Source organism: Chiloscyllium punctatum, chromosome 45 (assembly GCF_047496795.1).
Source record: "Chiloscyllium punctatum isolate Juve2018m chromosome 45, sChiPun1.3, whole genome shotgun sequence".
NCBI lineage: Eukaryota > Metazoa > Chordata > Chondrichthyes > Orectolobiformes > Hemiscylliidae > Chiloscyllium > Chiloscyllium punctatum.
In genome coordinates, this window is record NC_092783.1 from 53,635,244 (window position 1) to 53,661,457 (window position 26,214).

At 42.0% G+C, this 26,214-nt stretch overlaps 1 pseudogene; it reads left to right on the forward strand.

Annotated features, from left to right (window-relative positions):
• LOC140467128 (Fc receptor-like protein 5) overlaps positions 1 to 26,214 on the forward strand; it is a 110,338-nt pseudogene that overhangs the window by 40,310 nt on the left and 43,814 nt on the right.

Consider the following 26,214-nt stretch of genomic DNA (forward strand, 5'->3'; position numbering starts at 1 on the left):
CCTTGCCTAGTCCGGCTTACACATGACTCCTGACCCACAGTAATGCAGTTGACACTAATATCCTCCATGCAATTAATGCAGGACTTTAAATTCTGATCTGGCCAATGACACCCACAAACCATAAGGAATAAAGAAAAATTTCCTTTCTATGTTCTTGTTGCATGAACTACATGGTTTTCCCTCTCCAAATCATGCTGCAGTTGAAGCTGTTGTTACAGGATATGAAAAGATTAATAAAGATGCATGCCAGTCACATTACCCACTATGATGAACCACATGGAACCGTCAGTGAACAGCTTAGGATTTCAAAGAAGTTATGACCTAATGTACAGGTCCTATGCATAGTCTCTATAACAATGTTTCTCATAATGTGACTTGTTGCTAATAGGCAATAATAGTAGAAGATGTCCATTTAAAAGATACTTAGATAAGAACATGAATAGGAAAGATTCGGAGAGTTATGGGCTAAGAGCAGGCAGGCGGGACTACTTTAGTTTGGGATTATGTTCAGCATGGACTGGTTGGACCAAAGAGTCTGTTTCTGAGTTGTATGACTATGACCTTTGGGCTGCTCCCTCATGAGAGAAAGAGAACTGATGGTGAATTTAACCTGAGGATCACCATGCTTCAGGCAAGGGGAAAGGTCAAGGAGGTCTTCATGGAGTCTGTACCCAGCGCGGGATTTAAACTCAGAAAGTTGGCATCACTCTACATTTTAAATCAACCATCCAGCCAACTAAGCTAACCAACTGCCTCATAGGCAGCAAGCTACTTCTTGTTCAATGCAACAGTCACTTCTAGTTAGACCAGTAAGTGGTTTTTCCCTGCCACGCTGTACCAAGTAGTCATTGTAGATTCCTACCAAGAGGAAGCCAGTTGCAAACTTGGTTTCAATAGCAGTGCACTTGATAGCAGCCAACAATGGAGAGGTTGGAAATTCAGTTCCTCAGTGCTGAATGAATTGGAGAAAATCTCAAATTCAATTGTTGTGGCCATTATGAACACAGATTCACATTCACATAGAACCTTTCAAAACTCCAGATGTCCCAAAGTACACAACAGTCATTTATTTATTTGAACTTATGCCATTTCTGTAATGATGAGGAAATGGTCATGAATTTGTGCAGAGGAAGGTCCCCAGTTTGTGGATGAGAATAACCAGATAATCTGTTTTCTCAATGATTGTTGGATGAAGAGTAATTGTTAACGAGCATCTTGAGAAGTGTTTTCCTGTTCTTGTTAAAATTACACCATGGTTACTTTTCCACACAGGAACGTTTCTGTCCACATGAGAGGGTAAATATGGGGCTGAAAAGCCAGAGAGACCCTCACAATACCTTTTTCCCAGAGGCCTGTGCATCTTGATACAATCTCAGCAGATGATAACTAGGCCCTCCCCTACAATCGGGGACCTGGTGATGGAGAGCCTGCCACCAAACACAACAGGTCTTCAGGATCTGAATGCCATTGGGAGGTGCTGACGATAGTTGGTATTTCAACTACCCAAGGCTCCTGAATAAGCACAGAGTCAGGGACAGCTAAGTCACAGTGAAAGGTCTCATGGGGCATAGGTTATTGGGAAAGTGGCATGAAGGAGGAGTTTATTGGCAGCAAGGAAGGGTTGGAGGCTTTCAGCAGGTAATCCCGGTGACCAAACCTCTTGAAGCAAGATCTCTTGGTCAGGTACTGAGGGGTTTGGATAAGAGTCCCCCTGAGAACCCACAAGCAAACATGGCTGAGTTTAGATATTATACTGAACCCTCAGCTGCCACTGTGTTTTATAACAATAGCAGCAAGATGAAGCCATGAATTGGCTTCATCTTGCTGCTATTGTTATAAATCTCAGTTGAGGTCAGAGCGGGAAGCCTTTCAATAAAAGTACTCAACAAAGTAGAAATGGGACAGTCTCCACCTCCCCCTTCTCCAGCCAATTAATTGACTCTTACTACAAAATGTGGGAGGATACCAGATGACACACATGGCCTGGAAGTGCAGCACCGTCCCTCAGCACTGATACGAAGGGCTTTTGCCCGAAACGTCGATTTTACTGCTCCTCGGATGCTGCCTGAACTGCTGTGCTCTTCCAGCGCCACTAATCCAGAACTGATCTGGAATGACAGCTGAGATCTTCAGCTCTGGGCGGAATTTGATCAAACAATGTATTAGCACAGACATGAGGGTGCCAATACAAAGCCACAGCTGTCACCACAACCATTGTTACTAAAGGACATACTTTAACCCTTAGGAAGCAGGTGGGGCTGTTAGCAGCTGAGGTTTGAATTGTAAGAAGCTTGAATCTCAACCTAATTCCATCAACAACCCACCCAATTCTCATTCTAATGGAAGAGTCAAGACACGGAATGTGCTTGATGGAGGCTCCAGGGAGGCATCTTGGTTTTTTAAATATGTTAATTAGTTCAAATTGCGCCATTGAATTCACCTATTGGCTGAGAACTATGACATTTCAAGAAGGTGTGGAACTGAGGGTATTGTATCTTTCATCTTCATTGATGGATCCTGTGTCATTCCTTGGCTAGCAACAACCAATCTGAAAGTCCCTTCTCTACCCTTCGGATCTCCTCCAATCTCATATAGCCACTAACATCTCAATCCAAGAAGCAGGTTTCTACTTTCTAACCCCATAATCAACCTGCAAACACAAGACATTATCCATGGAATTAAACCCCACAGAATGTGACTGAATCCCAATTTCCAGGTTCCCTGCTCTTGATTACTGCAGTTGGGTCAAGAAAGTTATCAATCTCCAAACATCCCCACTAGACAAAACCATAGGATCTGTCAAATTCTGAGGCTGTGACAGGTCACTACACTAATATTTCCTTTCAACACAAACTCGAAGTAATTCAACAGTGTTAATAGACGTGCTTGAGAGATTCCTATCTACAGGGCTAATTCTTATTAAAATGTGTTGGTTTGAAGTATTTCTTTCCTGTTCAACTTGTGAAATGTTGTCTACCCAGTTTCAGGTGCATTGTCAGCGGAAAAGAAAGTAAATGGAATTGTGGGAAGAGCAATTACAATAAATTGTTCTTATGACAAACAGTACCAGCAAAACATGAAATACTGGTGTCATGGTTGGACTAATCAATGTACATATGCGGTGAGAACAGACGATCCAGAGGGACAACGAGGAAGAATGTCATTTAAAGATAACAAGGCACGAGGAGTATTTATTGTTACAATGGAAAACCTTCACAGGGAAGATGCAGGATGGTACAGCTGTGGGATTGCTCGACCTGGCCTTGATTTAAGGTTTGCCTTAACGCTACAAGTATCTTATGGTACGTGTCTCACTGATTTTCTTCCTTACTCTCAACTGAAATGTTTGATGAATGTTTCACAGTTTTGAATCCTACTGTGATAGATGATGAAACTTGAATTCAAAACGTGATCTGAAATTAAAATCTAGTCACTGGTGTCCATGTAATCACTGTTGATTCCTGTAAAAACCTTTCTGGTTCACTGATGGCATTTATGCAAGGAAATCTGTACCCAGTCTGGCTTACACATATCTCCAGACCCACACCAATGTGATTGAGCCTTAACTAACTTTAAAATAGTCTAGACCCTCAGTAATTGCTGGCCCAGCTAGCAATGCCGATACTCATGAATGAAGAAAACAAAAATAGGACCTGAGGTACAGGGAGAGGCCATTCAGCCCACTGAGCCTGCTCCACCTTTCAATTTGAACATAAAATATAGGACATCATCAGAACAGGCCCTGCAGCCCACCATGCCTGTGCAGACTATGATACCATTCTGAACTAATCCTATCTACCTATATATGGTCCATAATCCTCTGCTCCCTGTTTGTTCATGTATCTGCCTAAATGCCTCTTAAACTTGGCTAAACTATTTACTTCTACTACTCTCCTGGCAGTGTGTTATTGTGGCTGCTGATCACCTCAATATCACCTTGTCACACTAACTTTGTTACTTTGATCAATCAATTTCAGTCTTAAACAGACAGAAAACTGAATCTCCATTGCCTCTATAGGCCCCCAATCACAGTTCCATGTTAAATAACCTCCCCTCTTATCCTGAGATGAGGTATTGTGGTCTTACACTCAATAGCAGGTGAAACATATTATCTGCATCCAGCCTGTCACACTCTGTCATAAGTTTCAATAAGGCCACCCTTAACTTTCAAAATTCCTAGGAATGCAGACCCAGCTTCCTCAAATCTCTCCTTGCATCATAATTCCACTATCCCAGGAATTAACCTGATGAGCTCCTGTTGCACTCTCTATGAAGCAAGTACATTCTTTCTGGAAAGGAAACCAAACTGTGCACAATCCGGTATGCTGTATACAATTTGCTTAACTTCAGGCTTTTGATAAATACATTCCACGGGAATGAAATCACCACAGTTTGCTCCCTCTGTACTTGGTTCAATGTCATTAATATTAATAGTTGCAAATAGTCAGCGTATTGAACAGGAAATGTTAAATTTTGAGAAAATGTTAAAAAGATCATTAACATATTTAGTCGGTTAAGAGATAGAACTACAGTCAGACAACACCTTTTGAACTGTGTGTGTTGTGATCTGCCTGTACTGCATGCAAAACAATACTTTTCACTTTACCTCGGTACACATGACAATAATAAATCAAATCAAATCATATCAGATCTTTGTTAGATATCACACAATTAAATGCTTGAATTCAGGCGAAGGCTGATGAATTATAAATACAAAAGCAGTGAGTCTCAATTTCTTACATATTACACAAATTCTCAGAAAATGATAAAGTTGGAATTAATCCAAATGTTGGGAGCTCAGCATGGTTCATAGGCTGCCTAGTATGCTGGATGATATACATAATCAAACAATTTATCCGGTCAGCATAAAATAATTCAACTCTACGAGTGAACTAAATTTTTGTTCTGCACTCTCTTAATCTATAACTTAAGATATCGCAGATCGAAGGATAAATGAAATGAGATGCATTCATCCCATGGAAACAGTGCATTTCATGAGACTGAATATCAGTGAGAAGAACAAAATGTCGTGACTGTTGCTCCTGCATCTCATCTGCCATTCTTCTGTTTCCCTGTTATAAATTCTCCAGATGATCTTCAAAGGATTCCATGTTTACTTTAGCTACTCTCTTAATATTCATGCATCCGTAAAAGCTCTTGACGTTAGATTTTATATTTCTTACTAATTTCATTTCATTATCAATTTTCCCCCTCTTTAATAGATTTAGGAAACTTGCTGTTTCCTAAAATAATTTGCAATCACCTGGTCTGTCACTAGATTCTGCTACTTTGTATGCCTTCATCTTTGATTGGGTACTCTCCTTGGCAACCTTTGTTCATCCTTCTCACTAAGTCTGTCTTTTTGACTGGAATAAACATTTACTGAGGGTTATGAAATATCTGCGTAAATGTCTGCCATTGCTCTTCCACTGACTTCCCCTTTGTCTGTTTCCCAAACTGCATTAAACAATGTTTTCTCATACCTCTATAATTGCCTCTAAGCCAAGGACACTGGTTTGAGACCCAAGGTGCTCTCCCTCAAATTGAATTTGAAATTCTATCATGTTGTGATTGCTAACCTCCAGGGCAATATTAATAATTAGTTATTTTAATAACCCTAGGACATTACACATTTTTATGATCTGAAAAAGGTGTTTCCTGGTTGATTCTGCAATGTATTACATGAAAAAACAAATCCTGTGTACCTTACAAATTCATCTTCCATGTTAACTCTCTCCACTGCCCAGGAAAGATACAGATTAGAATTACCCATGACAATTATAATGCTCTTCATACACACCTCCATTACTTCTAAATTTATACTTTGCCCCGCAACGATACAACTCTTTGTGCCCGATAAATGACTCCCATCCATGAATTCTCTCTCTTGCAATTCCTTATTTCAACCAAAATGAATTCCTCACCATGACCTATTGTGCCTCCATTACTACTGACCACCGCATAAACCTCTTGACTGTGGTACAAAGACAACAATGGAAACTGCTTCAGAACCATTACAAATTCTGTTCTTGTCACTGTGCCTGAGGGCTATGTGATGGAAGGGCTCATAATTGAGGTGGCAGCAGAGCACTGAGCTATTGTGAATGTGTTAGCTCAGTTGGCTGGATGGTGGGTTTGCAATTCAGTAATAATGGCAACAGTGTGGTTTCAATTCCTGTACGAACTGAAGCTACATGAAGGGGCTGCCTTGTCAACTTAGCTTGTTGCCTGAGCTGTGGTGACACTCAGATCAAATTCACCGTCGGTCATCTCATTCTGGTGAGTTTACCTTCACCCACTGCCCATACTTCTAGACAGAATGGAAAATCCAGCTCATTAATGAGCAGGTTGTTGCTGCAATTAAATACTGTTAAAGTATACCAATTCTATCTTATACTGAGAAAAAATATTAGCACTGAATCTCACATTGACCTATTTTCAGTATTTTTGCTGTTGTCCTGTTCAGTTCCTCAACTTATACTGGTCTTGAGAGTTCAGGCTTCTGGAAGGATGGCACAATATTGAGATGGAGAAGGTTTGGTGAAATTCTAACATGCCAGGCACTGGCTGAGGTAGACAAGTACTGCGAATCCATGAGCATTACCTTTCTAGATATTCAACCAGTATTTAAATGTTTGTTTCTTTTCACAGAATCGGTATCTGTTCCAGTAATTTCATTTTCATCTTCATTAAATACCCCGTGCTCAATGTCAGCCTCCTGTGTATCTGACCAAGGATCACTCCCCATTCGGTACACATGGTATGAACAGTATTCAGCTAAAAACTCAAAGGTCTCTGACACCAATAAACTGGATCTACATTGTCAATCCTTCACACGGCATAATCATAAATATCACTGCACAGCCTCAAATACTCAGGGAATGAAATCCAGTGAAACGGTTTACGTGTCAGTCATCCACAGCTCAGATGGGATCTGCAGTTATGTGGCACAAATCCACAACAGCAGTAAGTAATACTTTAAACAAACAGCATGATAATGATTTTTTTTTAAATCAAAGTTTATCCAACAGATTGTAGTTCAAATTCCCTCAGACATTCATAAACTATAACTGGTCAAATTAACCCTATTTATTTTCTCAAGATTTAGAAACAGGGACGTTGTTGTATGTTTCATTAGAAATGGAGGAGAATACTCCAAAGAAATGCTTCAACATTGGAGTAACTTCCATAATCCCATGAAGTTAAAAATGATGAAATCTTTAAAAATGACTTGGCCTGTTTCACACAAGTGGAATTCTGAAATGTAACCTCCAGCTGTTGTGATGAATTTAGAGGGCAATGGAGGTAGGGTGAGAGATTGAGCCAAGCTGGGTAGCACTATCGGGAGCCAGTATAAATCTGATGGGCTGAATGGCATCCTTCTGTACTGTCAAATTTGATCATTTTATAACAGGTTTTGATAAAGTAAACTTGAGCTAGTTGTTTCCATTCACCAGTCAGTGAGCAATTGATCTGCATGAAGTGAATATCATCACCAAAACGAGATAGAGAAGTGCATAGGATTTTAAGATTGCAAGTAATATGTCCAACTAGAATGGATCTGTCCTTTCGTCATGATCTGCTACAGATGCAGTTATAAGACTTATACCTTCAGCAGAGTACTTGCAACTGATGAGGCAACGCTTATGTTAGCTCATATAACATAATAATTGATAAGGGGTAAAGTAGAGCTTTTGGAAAGATTTGTAGCTCAAGCTGTGGGTGATGTTATAGATTCATTTGGCGAGCTGATGCATTTTTCTTCAGGCATTCTGTCGCCTCGCTAGGTGACATTGTCAGCACACCTCCGGTGAAGCTTTGGTGGTCTGTCCTGCCTGGCGTTTGTATCTCTGTTTTCTGGTACTTTGGTTCTGTATCTAAGTGGTTTGTATGTGGGGTCCAGTTCAATATGTGTGATGATTGAGTTTCGGTTGGAGTGCCAGGCTTCAAGGAGTTCTCTTGCATGTCTCGGTTTTGCCTGTGCTAGGATGGTTACATTGTCCCAGTTGATTTGTGTCCTTCATTGGCTGCGTGGGTGGGAATGAGTGAGTACTGGTCACGTCTGGCAGTGCCAAGCTAATGTTCATGCACCTGTATGGTCAGTTTTCTTCCTGTTTGTCCTATGTTGTGTTTTTCACAGTCCTTGCAGGGTATCTTGTTGATAATATTCGCCCTGTTGGATGTGGGTATTGGGTCTTTAACTTTTGTGATGAGCTGTTGAAAAGTGTTTACTGGTTTGTGGGCCACTCTGAATCCCTGGGGGTCTGAGTAGTCAGGTAGTCATTTCTGATATTTCCTTGATGTATGGTATGGTCACTATCATGTCTGGTCATGTAGTATATTCTTCTTTGGGTTTGTTGAGTAAATACCAGAGTATTCTCCAAGTCTTCTTGGAGTACCTGTTCCACTTAAATCCCTTGAATAAGTGTTCCTGTTCTGCCTTCTGGATTTCTGGGTTGCTGCAGTGTGTCCTAATTGAGTTATTTGAGAAGGTGACCAAACAGGTGAATGAGGATAAAGCAGTCGATGTGGTGTATATGGATTTCAGTAAGGCATTTGGTAAGGTTCCCATAGTAGGCAATTGCATAAAATGCAGAGGCATGAGATTGAGGGTGATTGAGCCATTTGGATCAGAAATTAGCGAGCTGAAAGAAGACAGAGGGTGGTGGCTGATGGGAAATGGTCATCCTGGAGTTCAGTTACTAGTGGTGTACAGCAATGATCTGTTTTGGGGCCACTGCTGTTTGTTATTTTTATAAATGATCTGGATGAGGGTGTAGAAGAATGGGTTAGCAAATTTGCAGAAGACAGTGGAGTTGTGGATAGTGTCAAAAAAAGTTATATTTTACAGAGGGACATAGATAAGCTGCAGAGCTGGGCTGAGAGGTGGCAAATGGAGTTTAATGTGGAAATGTGTGAGGTAAATCACTTTGAAAAGAGCAAGAGGCATACAAAGTACTGGGCTGATGGTTAGATTCTTGGTAGTTTTTTTTTAAGATTACCTACAGTGTGGAAACAGGCCCTTCGGCCCAACAAGTCCACACCGCCCCGCCGAAGAGTAACCCACCCATACCCCTACATCTACATCGAGATCTACATCTACCCCTTAACTAACACTACGGGCAATTTAGCATGGCCAGTTCACCTGACCTGCACATCTTTGGACTGTGGGAGGAAACCAGAGCACCCGGAGGAAACGCACGCAGACACGGGGAGAACGTGCAAACTCCACACAGTCAGTCGCCTGAGGCGGGAATTGAACCCGGGTCTCCGGCGCTGTGAGGCAGAGTGCTAACCACTGTGCCACCGTGCCGCCCACGGTGTAGATGAGCAGAGAAATCTCAATGTCCATGTACATATATCCCTGAAAGTTACCACCCAGGTTGACAGGGTTGTTAAGAAGGCATACGGGGTATTAGCTTTTAATGGTCGAGGGATTGAGTTTCAGAGCCATGAGGTCATGTTGCAGCTGTACAAAATTCTGGAGCAGCTGCACTTGGAGTATTGCATACAGTTCTGGTCGCCGCATTATAGGAAGGATGTGGAAGCTTTGGGAAGGTTGCAGAGGAGATTTACCAGGATGTTGCCTGGTATGGAGGGAATGTCTTATGAAGAAAGGCTGAGGGATTTGAGGCTTTTTTCATTGGAGAGAAGAAGGTTGAGAGGTGACTTAATTGAGACATATAAGATGATCAGAGAATTAGATAGGGTGGACAGTGAGAGCCTTTTTCCTTGGCTGGTGATGGCTAGCAATAGGGGCATAGCTTTGAATCGAGAGGTGATAGATATAGAATAGGTGTCAGCGGTAGTTTCTTTACTCAGAGTAGTAGGGGCATGGAACACCCTGCCTGCAACAGTAGTAGACTCATCAACTTTAAGGGTATTTAAATGGTCATTGGATGAACATATGGACGAAAATGGAATAAGGTAGGTTAGATGGGCTTCAGATTGGTTTCACAGGTTGGGGCCTGTACTGTGCTGTAATGTTCTATATTCTATATCCTTGTTCATTTAAATAGTGTCCTAATGCAATTTCATTTGTGGGTGCTGTGAAGTTGCTTTTATCCTTTGTTTGTCATCCTTCAATGCACACAACTGGAAGAATCCCACCACCACATCAATAACATCCTAACCAGAATAAAGCTCACTAAAAAAGAGGAGAACAACAGCAGACTCCCTTTTCTGGACATATTAGTGGAATGCACACCCTACTGGTGATCTCCAAACCAGTGTGAACAGAATGAACACCCATACAGACCAGATTATAGTTTCAAGGCAATCTTTCTTCCCTAACCAACAGCATGCGAAAACTGATTATCTGGTGATTTATATCATTGCTTTTTGTGATATTATATGTGTACCAATTGGTTTCCATCTTTCTTTACAACACAACCATGACTCTACTTCAGAAAATTATTGGTGATGTTTTGTCTTCACCATGAGAAGATTCTCTGAAAGGTGTAACTCAGATCTCCCATAGGGGATGACTGTTTTCATGTTGTTTGAGTCAAAAGTTAGTTCATGCTGTCTTTTGTCTAATCCATATCTGTTTTGACCTGAGTTGGTCAGGTGACTCCTCCGACCATAGTTAAATCAATATTTTGTCCCATTAATAGAAAGAATCAGCTAATGAATACTCTGATATGAACTGCCAAAGAAAATCAAATATCAATATCAACATTATATATCACATGACAATGGAAATTACATAAAGATTAAACCATTATCCATCCCAAAAAAGCCCCTGGGATCCATCTGGGAATAGACCTCTCTTGATTGACTGCAACTCAGAATCAGAAGAAAGTGAATATTTTCCCCATTTCTCAATAGGATTTGAATTTGATTGTGAAGTTTCTCCAACAATATCTCCAACAACTTCAACCATAGCAACAACAACTTCAACCACATTTTCAAGACCTGCGTCTGTCAGCAAAAGGTACAATATTTTCATTTGAGTGTTACCATTAGCATTGCTGTCAAATGAGAATAAATAAATATTTTGTCATAAGGGTTTACAATAGCTTGCTTCCTATCACAGATAATAATTTATCAGAATGATTATGATGGCTGGATTTACACCATGTTATTTTATTAGCTTATTATCAGACATTGTAACCTTTGTGGAGGTGGTGGTGTAAGAATAAGAAGCAAAAACACTTGAATGAGCATTTGAAGTGTCATAACATTCAAGATTGTGGGCCAAGTGTGGGAAAATGGAATTACAAAGAACAAACAACAATGCAGCACAGGAACAGGTCCTTTCACCCTCCAAGCCTGTATTGACACGTTTTGCCCTTCTATACTAAAACTGCTTTCACATACAGGATCTGTATCCCTACATTCTGTTCCCATTCATGTATTTGTCCAGGTGCTTCTTGAATGCTGCTATTGTGTTTGCTTCCACCACCTCCTCTGGCAGCGTGTTCTAGGGATTCACCACCCTTTGTCTGAAAAGCTTGCCTCGTCCATCTCTTTTAAACCCCTGTCCTCAAACCTTGAACCTGTGTCCCCTTGTAATTGACCCCTCGTAATTGACCCCTCCACCCTATGGAAAAAGCATCATACCTTCCACTCAATCCATGTCATTCACAATCTTAGATACTTCTTATCAGGTCGTCCTTAACCTCCTGCACTCCAGTGAAAACAAACCCAGTCTATCCAACCTTTCTTCATGACTGAAATCTCCCATACTCAGCAACATCCTGATAAAACTTTTCTGTACCCTCTCCAAAGCATCGACATCCTTCCGGTAGTGTGGTGACCAGAACGGCATACAATATTCCAAGTGTGGTTGAACTAAGGTTCTATAAAGCTCCAGTATCACTTGTTTATCCTTATTCTCAATGCCCCTTCCAATGATGGCAAGCATGCCATCGACCTTTTTTTACCACTTTATCTACCTGATCTGCCACCTTCAGTGATCTGTGGAACTGCATGCCCAGATCCCTCTGCATTTCAATACCCTTAAGGATTATGCCATTCGCTGTATATCTTCCACCTGCACATGACTTTCTAAAACTTTACATCACTTTACATTTGTCTGGATGAAACTCCATCTACATTTTTTCTTCTCATGCCTCCAACTGATCTTTATCCCACTGTATCCTCCGACAATCCTCCTCACTATACCCACAACTCCACAATCTTTGTATCATCTGCAAACCTACTATGACCAGCTACATATTCCTCCAAATCACTTATGTAGACCTCAAACAGCAGAGGCCCCAGCACTGGCCCCTGTGAAACACCACTAGTCACAACCCTCCATTCCAAAATGTATCCTTCCACCAATACCTTCTGTCTCCTATGATTAAGCCAGTTTTGTATCCATCTTGCCAGCTTACTACCAATACTATGTGACTTCACATTTTGTACCAATGTGCCTTGAGGGATCTTGTCAAAGGCTTTACTGCAGTCCATGTAGACAACATCAACTGCTTTTCCCTCATCGATCAACTTCATTACATCACATCCTCAAAAATTCAGTCAAGTTAGTGAGGCACTAAATCATGCTGTATATCACTAATAAGTGCACTTGCTTCTAATTGCATATACTGTAGATCTTGTCCCTGAGAACCTTTTCCAATAATTTCCCCACCACTTTAGATTTGAGACTCACTGGCCTGTAATTTCCTGGATTAGCCCTGCTACCCTTTTTTAAACAATGGGACAACTTTGGCTGTTCTCCAGTCCTTTGGGAATTCACATGTGTCCAAAGAGGATACGGAGATGCCTGTCAATGCTCCAGCAATTTGTTCTCTTGCCTCCTTCAATATTCTGTGATAGCTCCCATCAGGACCCAGGTACATATTTGCCTTAATACTTCTTAAGAAACACAATACCTCTTCCTTTTTAATAGCAAATTGGCTTAGGGACTTGATACTACCTTCTCTGAGATCATCCTCCACCAATTCTTTCTCTTTGGTGAAGACAAAGTAATCATTTAGGACCTCACCTATCTCTTTTGCCCTGAGGGAGCTAACCCTTTCCCTGGCTACCTTATTGCTTTCTATATAGGTATAAAAATCATTGGGATTTTCCTTAATTCTGTTTGCTAACGACTTTTCATGACCCCTTTTAGCCCTTCTCATTTCTTGTTTAAGTTTTTTCCTACTTTCCTTATATACTTCAAGGGCTTCATCACTTCCTATCCTCCTGGACCTTATGTATGCTTCCCTTTTCTTTTTGACCAAGGTCATTCCACGGTTCACATAACTTGCGACAGCTATTCTTCATTCATGCAGGAACATGTCGCTCCTGAACTTCTTTCTACTGTCGTTTGAAGTAGTCCCACATCTGATGTGGATTTACCCTCAAACAGCCACGTCCAATTAACATTCTTCAGTTCCTGCTTAATACATCTTCCCCAAATTTAACACCTTTGCCTGAGGACTGCTGTAAACCCTGTACATGAGTCTCTAAAAACTCATAATATTATGATCACCACTCCTGAAATGCTCCCTCCGAAACTTAGTGTACGTTAGATTTGTGCAGATGGTAGGTATTTTTAGCAATACAAACTCGATGGGCCAAAGACTCTCTTCTGTACTTTATGATTCTAAGATAAACATCTCCAGTTTGCTGATCCTCGCATGCTGCTGGTTTCAGTTTTCACTTAATTACTTCACCTTTAACCCTACTTCATAGAACAATCATTGGCACAGTCCGGTATTGCCTATTTTCCTCGACCTTGCCTATTTTGGGAATGGCTCTGTAAGAAAAGTTGCATTCTTTCTCATTTCATCCATATTATTTCCCTTTACCGATTGTTCCCAAACTGAGAATTAGTGACTACTCTCTGCTTCTAGCTTGTTCCTAAAGTAGATGTGTAAAAGCAGTGTGGAGTGATGATAATTTGAATATTCTTATGCCTTGAGAGAAATCTCACAATTGCTACTTGACCCCGAGCAGTGTTTCCTTTAGGTGATCAGGTTATAATGCTCTTACATATAAAATTATGCTTAATTTTACACTTCTTAATTGTGGACACTGTGTGACGATGCTGCTCCCTTAACAAGGTTATGTTGTCCTTGGTTTTTTTCAATAGGGGTTCAATAGGAGATTTTGACATGTCTGAGTTTAGGGCACTTTGATTATAACTAATGGTTACTGCCAAAGACAACAATCAGGGAAAAGGACTTATAGGTTTTTTTTGTTTTAAAACACTTGTACAATGAAAGGGAAGTGGCCAGTTCTACCAGTTCAGGGGTTTTTTAGTTTGATTTAGTTTTAGCTGGGAATCCAGAGAAGCTGCTGGAGTAACAAAAGAGGCTCCATGCTGATCCTCTCTCTCTCTCTCTCTCCCCCTGACATCTCTCTCCTATAAGAACTTGTGCTTGAATTTACCATTTTGCCAAGGCGGGTGTTCATGGGATGTTGCAGGCAATCGGATCAGCTCTGTATTAAGTTGTAGGTGTTATTGCGTCAGTTGGGTTTTCAAATTGTTAAGTTATTCTAAACTCTGTTTTCTTTTGTTTGTGTTTCTACCATAGAATATTCACTTTACATCTGCCTGAACAACTAAAAAAGTTTGAGTATGGGATACCTTCTTAAATTTATTTTTTGGGGGGGTTGTTCTCACCTTTTCCACAACAAACTGGAAATGAACTTTGATTATGCATGAAAGACAATTATGATCATCAAATTAGGACAAAATAAAGCAGAGTTTAATGCTTCAGATAAGGTCTCTTCACTCTAATGCTTTAATTGTTAATATATGCTAAGGTTAGACTACAAACAGTTAAGAATTGTTTCAAACAGAAAGCAATCCCATTTCCTTCAAACAATTTTTATTTATTCTCTTTTGCTCAGCTACATCATCTACAGTGTTATACGTTGGGTGCTCTTTGCTGTCCTGGTGATTTGTGCTGTTTCAGTGACAATATTTACAAGAAAATCTAAGGTAGGGATCATGTACTTTGATACACTCCTCCACTTCTTTTGATGATATTGGTCACAGATAATGTAAATCAGATCACGCAAAATAAAATATGTTGCAGCCAACACGAGTTACTGAGGTCAAGCAGGAAAATCAAGTTGGCTCCTCATTCTGGATGGAGTTGTAATTTTTAAACATTGTTGCTTCACCCACCCAGAAGAAATCAATATAATATCAGTCCAGGGTAATCCTCTGATATATGATTGTTTCACTCTAAGTTTGATGGTTGTTGTTATAATTAACAACTTTCTTGCCTTCAAGACATCCCAAACAAACTCAAAAAGCTGCCTTTGAAATGTTATCATCAGTATTTTCAACAAAGGTGATGATTGATACACGCAGAGAGAAACACAGCAAAGAAGAGATGAAGGTGCAGTGAAGGAGCTGGTGTAGGGGAGAAGGATTCACATTTTTGAATCATTGGTATCTCTTCTATGGTAAAGTGATCTATTTAAGAAAGATGAATTGCACCTGAATTGGAAGGGGACTAATAAATTGGCAGGGAGATTTGCTCGAGCTGATTGGGAGGCTTTAAACTCATAAGGTGGTGGGGTGCGACTCAGGGAGATAGTAAGGAAAGAGATCAGTTTGAGACGCTTGCAAAAAGATGCAAGTCAAACATTCAGGGCAGGTAGGAACAAAGCAGAGAGTGAGATTATTAAACTGCAGTTATTTCAATGCAAGAGGCCAAGCAGGGAAGGCAGATGAACTCAAGGCATGATTTGGAACATGAGACTAGGATAGCAATAACAGAGACATGACTCAGGGATGGACAGGACTGGAAGCTTAACGTTCCAGGATACAAATGCTATAGGAAGTATACAAAGGTGGGCAAGACAGGAGGGGGAGTGACATTTTTGGTAAGGGATAACATTACAACTGTGCACAGGGACAATATTCTTGGGAATTTCTAGCAAATTATTTGGGTGGAACTGAGAAATAAGAAAGGGTTGATTACTTTATGTGGGCTGTGCTCGAAACCCCAAATAGTCAGTGAAAAAATTTGTAAGGAGATCTCAATTATCTGTAAGAATAAGATGGGGGTAATGGTCAGGTGGAAATTGGTTTAACTCAGTTGGCTGGATTGTTGGTTTACAAAGCACTGTGATGCCAACAGCATGGGTTCAGTTCCCGTCACCAGTTTGAGGTTACCATGAAGGACTCTCCTTCTCAACCTCATCCCTTGCCTGAGATCTGTTAGCCCTCAGGGTAACTTACCACCAGTCAATTCTCTGTACTGAGAGAGTAGTCCCTAGGTCTAGTAAGACAATGGCGACAAACAATAGTCAGGGAATTTAACTTGGAGGTGTACTGGACAGCGAAGAAGGATACCTCAGAGTACAATGGGATCTTGTTCAGATGAGTCAATGAGCTGGGAATTGGCAGATGGAGTTTAATTTAGATAAGTGTGAGGTGCTGTGTTTGGAAAGGCAAATCAGGGCAGGACTTATACACATAATGTAAGATCCTGGGGAGTGTCGCTGAACAATGGGACTTTGGAGTGCAGGTTGATAGTTCCCTGAAAGTGGAGTCACAGGCAGATAGGATAGTGAAGAAGGCTTTTTATTTGCTTTCCTTTATTGGTCAGACCACTGAGTATAGGAGTTGGAAGGTCATTTGCAGCTGTACGGGACATTAGTTAGGCCACTTTTGGAATATTGTGTGCAGTCCTGGTCTCCTTCCTATCAGAAGGATAGAACATAGAACATAGAACAATACAGCACAGAACAGGCCCTTCGGCCCACGATGTTGTGCCGAACTTCTATCCTAGATTAAGCACCCATCCATGTACCTATCCAAATGCCGCTTAAAGGTCGCCAATGAATCTGACTCTACCACTCCCACGGGCAGCGCATTCCATGCCCTCACCACTCTCTGGGTGAAGAACCCACCCCTGACATCTCCCCTATACCTTCCACCCTTCACCTTAAATTTATGTCCCCTTGTAACACTCTGTTGTACCCGGGGAAAAAGTTTCTGACTGTCTACTCTATCTATTCCTCTGATCATCTTATAAACCTCTATCAAGTCACCCCTCATCCTTCGCCGTTCCAACGAGAAAAGGCCGAGAACTCTCAACCTATCCTCGTATGACCTACTCTCCATTCCAGGCAACATCCTGGTAAATCTTCTCTGCACCCTCTCCAAAGCTTCCACATCTTTCCTAAAGTGAGGCGACCAGAACTGCACACAGTACTCCAAATGTGGCCTAACCAAAGTCCTGTACAGCTGCAACATCACCTCACGACTCTTGAATTCAATCCCTCTGCTAATGAACGATAATACTCCATAGGCCTTCTTACAAACTCTATCCACCTGAGTGGCAACCTTCAAAGATCTATGTACATAGACCCCAAGATCCCTCTGTTCCTCCACCTGACCAAGAACCCTACCATTAATCCTGTATTCCGCATTCTTATTTGTTCTTCCAAAATGGACAACTTCACACTTGGCAGGGTTGAACTCCATCTGCCACTCCTCAGCCCAGCTCTGCATCATATCTAAGTCCCTCTGCAGCCGACAACAGCCCTCCTCACTGTCCACAACTCCACCTATCTTTGTATCATCTGCAAATTTACTGACCCACCCTTCGACTCCCTCATCTAAGTCATTAATAAAAATTACAAACAGCAGAGGACCCAGAACTGATCCCTGCGGAACTCCACTTGTAACTGGACTCCATGCTGAATATTTACCATCTACTACCACTCTCTGACTTCGACCGGTTAGCCAGTTTTCTATCCAATTGGCCAAATTTCCCTCTATCCCATGCCTCCTGACTTTCCGCATAAGCCTACCATGGGGAACCTTATCAAATGCCTTACTAAAATCCATGTACACTACATCCACTGCTCTACCCTCATCCACATGCTTGGTCACCTCCTCGAAGAATTCAATAAGACTTGTAAGGCAAGACCTACCCTTCACAAATCCGTGCTGGCTGTCCCTAATCAAGCAGTGCCGTTCCAGATACTCGTAAATCCTATCCCTCAGTACCCTTTCCATTACTTTGCCTACCACAGAAGTAAGACTAACTGGCCTGTAATTCCCGGGGTTATCCCTATTCCCTTTTTTGAACAGGGGCACAACATTCGCTACTCTCCAGTCCCCTGGTACCACCCCCGTTGCCAGTGAAGACGAGAAGATCATTGCCAACGGTACTGCAATTTCCTCTCTTGCTTCCCACATAATCCTAGGATATATCCCGTCAGGCCCGGGGGACTTGTCTATCCTCAAGTTGTTCAAAATGTCCAACACATCTTCCTTCCTAACAGATATCTCTTCTAGCTTATCAGTCCGTTTCACACTCTCCTCTTCAACAATACAGTCCCTCTCGTTCGTAAATACTGAAGAGAAGTACTTGTTCAAGACCTCTCCTATCTCTTCCGACTCAATACACAGTCTCCCACCACTGTCCTTGATCGGACCTACCCTCGTTCTCGTCATTCTCAGGTTTCTCACATACGCATAGAATGCCTTGGGGTTATCCTTGATCCTATCCGCCAAGGATTTTTCATGCCCTCTCTTAGCTCTCCTAATCCCTTTCTTCAGGTCCCTTCTGGCTATCCTGTATCCCTCCACTGCTCTGTCTGAACCTTGTTTCCTCAACCTTATGTAAGCCTCCTTCTTCCTCTTTACTAGACATTCAACCTCCCTCGTCAACCAAGGCTCCCTCACACGACCATTTCTTTCCTGCCTGATCGGTACATACATATCAAGGACACGTCGTATCTGCTCCTTGAAAAAGTCCCACATTTCCACCACATCCTTCCCTGACAGCCTATGCTCCCAACGTATGCTCCTCAAATCCTGTCTTACAGCATCGTAATTTCCCTTCCCCCAATTGTAAAAACTTCCTTGTTGTGTGCACCTATCCCTCTCCATAACCAAGGTGAAAGTGACAGAATTGTGGTCGCCATCACCAAAATGTTCACCCACTAACAAGCCCACCACTTGTCCCGGTTCGTTACCGAGTACCAAATCCAATATGGCCTCCCCTCTGGTTGGACAATCTACATACTGCGTTAGAAAAGCTTCCTGGACACACTGCACAAACACCGCCCCATCCAATCTACTTGATCTAAAGAGCTTCCAATCAATATTTGGGAAGTTGAAGTCGCCCATGACTACGACCCTGTGGCTTCTGCACCTTTCCAAAATCTGTTTCCCAATCTGTTTCTCCACATCTCTGCTGCTATTGGGGGGCCTATAATAAACACCCAACAAGGTGACTGCACCTTTCCTATTTCTGACTTCAGCCCATACTACCTCCAGAGGCAGATCTCCCTCAAACTTCCTTTCTGCAGCCGTTATACCATTTCTAATTAGCAATGCCACCCCCCCTCCTTTTTTACCACCCTCCCTAATCTTACTGAAACATCTGTAACCAGGAACCTCCAACAGCCATTCCTGTCCCTCATCTATCCATGTTTCCGTGATGGCTACAACATCGTAGTCCCAGGTACCGATCCATGCCTTAAGTTCACCCACCTTATTTCTGATACTCCTTGCATTGAAGTATACGCACTTGAGCCCATCTCTGTGTCCGTAAGTAGTCCCTGTCAGTGCTACCTTCTCCACAGCCTCCCTACAGAAGGATGTTGTGAAACTTGAAAGGGTTCAGAAAAGATTTACAGAAATGTTGCCAGGGTTGGAGGGTTTGAGCTATAACGAGAGGTTGAATAGGCTGGAGCTGTTTTCCCTGGAACTTTTGAGGTTGAGGGGTGACCTTCTCAAGTTTTATAAAATCAAAAGGGGCACGGATTAGATTAATAGACAGGATCTTTTCCCTGGTTTGGGCAAGTCCAGAACTCAATAGCATAAATTTAGGGTAAGAGAGACCTAAGGGACAACTTCTTCATGCAAAGGGTGGTTCATATATGGAATGAGCTGCTAGGGGAAGTGGTGAAGGCTAGTACAATTATAACAGTCAATACACATCCGTACTGGTACATGAATAGGATTTGTTTGGAGGGATACAGGTCAAGTTTGGGTAAATGGGACTAGACTAATTTCAGATAACTGGTCAGCATGGATGAGTTGAACTGAAGGGTCTGTTTCTGTGCTGTCCTCTCTATGACCCTATGACTCTAACTGAATAAATAATTGGGTTAGAGCAGGATAGTGAATAAATTCCCCTGACCTTCTTCAAAATAACGTCAAGACAGTTTTAGGCACCTGAACAAACAGATAAGAATCACAGATGCCAATCAATTTCACAGTCAAAATCTATCTCTTTTTGAGACTGAGACGTGGTAGATTATGAAGCCAAAAACCCTCAGTCCCAGTCAAAGAACTCCATATGACAGAAAAGCCTATATCATTGTACAGAGGACTGTGCTCTGAATCTAGAGCATTCCTTGGGATGGGAACAGAACATCACAAAACAGAGAGAAAGGGCAAATTTATCCAGATGGCACTCAATGTGGGGAATTAGAAGTTCATCCTTTTTGGATCTGATAAAGATAAGTCGGAATAATTTCTTCAACAAAAAAAAAATTGCTGAAGAAACACAGCAAGTCTAGCAGGATCTATGAAGAGAAAGCAGAGTCAATGCTTTGGGTCCTTCTTCAATTCTGTAGAAGGGTTACTAGACTCAAAATGTTAACTCTGTTTCTCTCTCTACAGATGCTGATAGACCAGCCAAGTTTCTTCAGCATTTCTGTTTTTGTTTCAGATTTCCAGCATCCGCAGTTTCTCTGGTTTTAGATCAAAATAATTGCTTAATGTTGAGAGACTGGAATATGTGGACAGGTAGCATGATAAGTATGCTGTACAACAATCCACACAAAAAGGAGTGTGTGAATGCAGGAAATAATTTGAGAATAATCTAATATTGACCTTTACAGGAATTGAAAATTAAAAATGAGAAAGTGATGTTTGAGTTGCATAAAATCTTAACCAGATTCCCTCGAGAATTCTGCATTTAGATTTCTCACAGAGAACTACTGGCATTCGAAAGGGTGCAGTGTAAATTAATGATCCAATGATTAAGGAGATCAGTTGGGAGGATGGATTGAATCAATTTGGCTCACGTTCCCTTGAGGTTTTAAAGATGACAACTGGATTGATTGAGCTATTTCTAACTTGTTAGGGAATTGTTTGGATACATATAGATAATGGAGAAACTGTTTGGAATTCTAGTGCAGGGGGACATAATCTGAAAACATGAATTGGTAATGGGGTACCTGCCAGAGGGTGTTCTTTCCGCACATGCAGTTGCAACATCAATGATTTTACAGAGAAAGTGTAGATTTTATCAAACTCAACAAAAGGCCAACAAGCAGAAACGGTGCTGGTCTCATGTTTTAGGTTTTAATGGATGCATGCGATTCTCAGTCTGTATACCCTAATCACCAATTCTCCACTGCTTCTGTCTTCCTTTCAGATGGAATCATCTTCTTACTCAAACACAGCACACAGTTTCATTCACAGCTGAGGTGGATGGTACTATGTTTGCTCCCTCACATGAATGATGTTTCAAAAACAAATGATAGCGATTGCCATTTCAACAGCAAAAGTGCCAGCACACATTTTGGGAACACCTGTTAAAACACCTCTGCTATAATTCTAAAAGGTGAAAGTGGGTACGGCAGATGCTGGAAATTAGAGCCAAGATTAGAGTGGTGCTGGAAAAGCACAGCAGATCAGGCAGCATCTGAGGAGCAGGAAAATCGACTATTGATCAAAAACCCTTCATCAGGAATGACTAATTCTAAAAGATCTAGTTTATTAAAGACTGACAGTCTGAAAGAAGAAGTTTGTACTAGAATGCAGAATTATACATCAGCTCAACAATTATTTTATCCATTTTGAAGCACAGATGGTTTGTAAACAATAAAATTTCTGCAACCAATCAGGGCAGAAAATGACCTAAATTCTGAGGCCATTCTGCAAATTGAATTGAAGTAAAAGATCTCATGAGATTATTTCAGAGAGCAGTGGAGTTAGTTTCAGAATCCTCATCAATATATCTTCCTTCTTCAGCATCATAAAAACTTCTTTGTCACAAGTGGGAATTTGCTGTGAGTAACCTGGCTGCTGTATTCCCAACATTAAAGCAATCACTATACTTCAAAAGTATTCAGTTAAGCTATTCAGTTAAAAATCACACAACACCAGCTTATAGTCCAACAGGTTTAATTGGAAGCACACTAGCTTTCGGAGCGTCACTCTTTCATCAGGTGAAGGAGCGGTGCTCCGAAAGCTAGTGTGCTTCCAATTAAACCTGTTGGACTATAACCTGGTGTTGTGTGATTTTTAACTTTGTACACCCCAGTCCAGCACCGGCATCTCTAAATCAAGATATTCAGTTGTTGTGAAAAGTATTGGCAATTTTTCTATACTTTTAACTTTCAATGGAGTATTTGAATGAGCAGAAATAAAATTGAAACATGAGGAAACCTTTTAAATATCATAAAGGCACTATCCACATCAAAGATATTGGTTGCTGTATAAAACACATATTTAAAATAATTCATGAATGGAGGAATGCACACGTGAAATTGGAAAGCATTTTCCATACAAGGTGTCATGGAAATCTGGAACTGTCCCATCCAAAGCATAGAACATATCACAGCGCAGTACAGGCCCTTCAGCCCTCGATGTTGCGCCGACCTATCATACCAATCTGAAGCCCATCTAACCTACACTATTCCATGTACATCCATATGTTTGTCCAAAGGCATATGAACACATAGTCAATAGAAAATTACAGAAATGAAATCACTCGATATATACTTGGTCAGAGACTTACAGGATGTGAAATGATATTAAATGGAGCTACAAATCAGCTGTTATGTAATGAAATGGCAAGAATAATCTCAAGAAGTTTAATGGGCTATTTGTTGTGACATTCATATATAACCCTCTGTCAGAGAACACTTTCAAATAGCAGTCTATTGTTAGAAAACAATTGAGAGAAGAAATAGGAAGAAAAGAAATTTGAAAGTTGAAAAAATTTGGCACATTACTGTTGGGTGACAGAGAGACTTGTTTTCAGACAAGAACAAAGGACTAATTTTTATTTCCTCAAACACCAAGTTGTTCAGTCACAGACCCTATGCAATTGTTGCTGCGAATTATACAGACTGGCCCCAATAAAATAGATTTACTACAGCGGAGAATCATTGCTGTCGATACTCCACCAGCACAGCTACAGGGAAACGGTGTCAACCTGTGAGAAAATTATATTCTTTTAACGCAAGGTAACACCAATGACATTTTTTCTCACACACATTGTAACTGCTGATGAGGGAAGGACGAGTGTGTGCTCACACATCACAAACTTGGATTGCCTGATTTGTTGCCAGTTCTAGAAATCCTTTCAGAACTAATATGTGAAATGATACCTTGTTCTCAATGAAAGTGGAGCCTTAAATGTTTTCTTTTCCAGACACTCGATGAAGCAGATGGCCATAACAACACCAAAATGGGAAAATGAAGATCCCCGGGCTACGTATATGTGAATGGGATTTTTGGTCTGAATCATATCATGCCCCTTGACTGATTTCAGAGAACAAAATGGACTTTGTCATCAAATTAACTTGACCACCAAACTGGGGAAGGAAGAAACAAAAACAAAAGCCTTTTCATGGAAGTTGTTGTGTCTCTAACTGCACCTTAGTGTTAACTTACTGTTCTTGCGCTTCCTGGTTGCACAACTGGAATGGTTTGAAACTGACACAGAAATTGCTTGTGAAACTTAGCAAGTCGGGCTGCAGGAAGAAAGCAACGTGAACATTTTGATCCAGTGACTCTTCGGCAGAAGTCTTCTGGACATGAAACATTAAATCTACTCTCCTCTCACAGACACCACCAGACGTGCTGAGTTTCCAGCAATTTCTGTTTCTGTTTCAGATTACAAGCCTTTCAAGTCTTTTTGTTTTACTTTCGAATTGCTTGATATTTTTATCATGAATTATGCCAATTGCTAAGTTTGTAAATATCATGAACACATAAAGATTGTTCTGTGAGAAATACTCATTCACTGGAAGCTAATCGTTCAAATAATATTCTGGATTAGTGGTGCTGGAAGAGCACAGCAGTTCAGGCAGCGTCCAAGGAGCTTCGAAATCGACATTTCGGGCAAAAGCCCTTCATCAGGAATAAAGGCAGAGAGCCTGAAGCGTGGAGAGATAAGCTAGAGGAGGGTGGGGGTGGGGAGAAAGTAGTATAGAGTACAATGGGTGAGTGGGGGAGAGGATGAAGGTGATAGGTCAGGGAGGAGAGGGTGGAGTGGACAGGTGGAAAAGGAGATAGGCAGGTAGGACAAGTCCGGACAAGTCAAGGAGACAGTTACTGAGCTGGAAGTTTGGAACTAGGATGAGGTGAGGGAAGGGGAAATGAGGAAACTGTTGAAGTCCACATTGATGCCCTGGGGTTGAAGTGTTCCGAGGCGGAAGACGAGACGTTCTTCCTCCAGGCGTCTGGTGGTGAGGGAGAGGCGGTGAAGGAGGCCCAGGACCTCCATGTCCTTGGCAGAGTGGGAGGGGGAGTTGAAATGTTGGGCCACGGGGCGGTGTGTTTGATTGGTGCGGTGTCCCGGAGATGTTCCCTAAAGCACTCTGCTAGCAGGCGCCCAGTCTCCCCAATGTAGAGGAGACCGCATCGGGAGCAACAGATACAATAAATGATATTAGTGGATGTGCAAGTAAAACTTTGATGGATGTGGAAGGCTCCTTTAGGGCCTTGGATAGAGGAGAGGGAGGAGGTGTGGGCGCAGGTTTTACAGTTCCTGCGGTGGCAGGGGAAAGTGCCAGGGTGGGAGGGTGGGTTGTAGGGGGGCATGGACCTGACCAGGTAGTCACAGAGGGAACAGTCTTTGCGGAAGGCGGAAAGGGGTGGGGAGGGAAATATATCCCTGGTGGTGGGGTCTGTTTGGAGGTGGCGGAAATGTCGGTGGATGATTTGGTTTATGCAAAGTTTGATAGGGTGGAAGGTGAGCACCAGGGGCGTTCTGTCCTTGTTATGGGTAGAGGGGGTGGGGTCTGAGGGCGGAGGTGCGGGATGTAGACGAGATGCATTGGAGGGCATCTTTAACCACGTGGGAAGGGAAATTGTGGTCTCTAAAGAAGCAGACCATCTGGTGTGTTCTGTGGTGGAACTGGTCCTCCTGGGAGCAGATCCGGCGGAGACGGAGGAATTGGGAATACAGAATGGCATTTTTGCAAGAGGTAGTGTGGGAAGAGGTGTAATCCAGGTAGCTGTGGGAGTTGGTGCATTTGTAAAAAATGTCAGTGTCAAGTCGGTCGTCATTAACGGAGGTGGAGAGGTCCAGGAAGGGGAGGGAGGTGTCAGAGATGGTCCAGGTAAATTTAAGGTAAGGGTGGAATGTGTTGGTGAAGTTGATGAATTGCTCAACCTCCTCGCGGGAGCACGAGGTGGCGCCAATGAAGTCATCAATGTAGCGGAGAAAGAGGTGGGGAGTGGTGCCGGTGTAATTACAGAAGATCAACTGCTCTACGTAGCCAACAAAGAGACAGGCATAGCTGGGGCCCATACAGGTGGCCATGGCTACCCCTTTGGTCTGGAGGAAGTGGGAGGATTCAAAGGAGAAATTGTTAAGGGTGAGGACCAGTTCGGCCAAACAAATGAGAGTGTCAGTGGAAGGGTACTGTTGGGGAAGTTGGGAGAGGAAAAAACGGAGGGCTTGGAGGCCCTGGTCATGGCAGATAGAGGTGTAGAGGGATTGGATATCCATGGTGAAGATGAGGCGTTGGGTTTTAAAATTATTAAACTTGATATTGTTTCTGAGGCTGCAAGGGCCCAGAATGGAAGCTTTGATGAGATGATGAGATTTCCCGGTCTGCCCCAGGGCTTCTGCTTATTTCTGCCCCAAAGAAACTATCTCTTTCGACTTTGATTTGTTTTTTTTTCTCCCCTTATCCAGTTCCTTCTCACCTACAACTGTGATTCTTGAAATACTCTACATTAGTTTCAGAATTTCCACTTTGTGGGCACCAAGCTCCTCCTCTTCACAATGGTCATGCACTTCCTTCACACATCTATCCCCAATATTTGGGCTTACCACCTCCTACTGGAATGAGGGCCTGACCCATTCCCACCCGCCATCACTCTCCTTCGTCTGGCCAAGTTTGTCATCACTGCGAATAACTTCTCCTTTAAGTCTCCTCAATTTCTTCAGTTAAAGGTGTGGCCATGGATACCCACATGGGTCCCAGTTCAGTCTGTCTCTTTGTGGAGTACGTGCAACATTCCTTGCTCCAATCCAACTCAGGCCCTCTCCCTACATCTCTTTATCCGACATCAGTGAC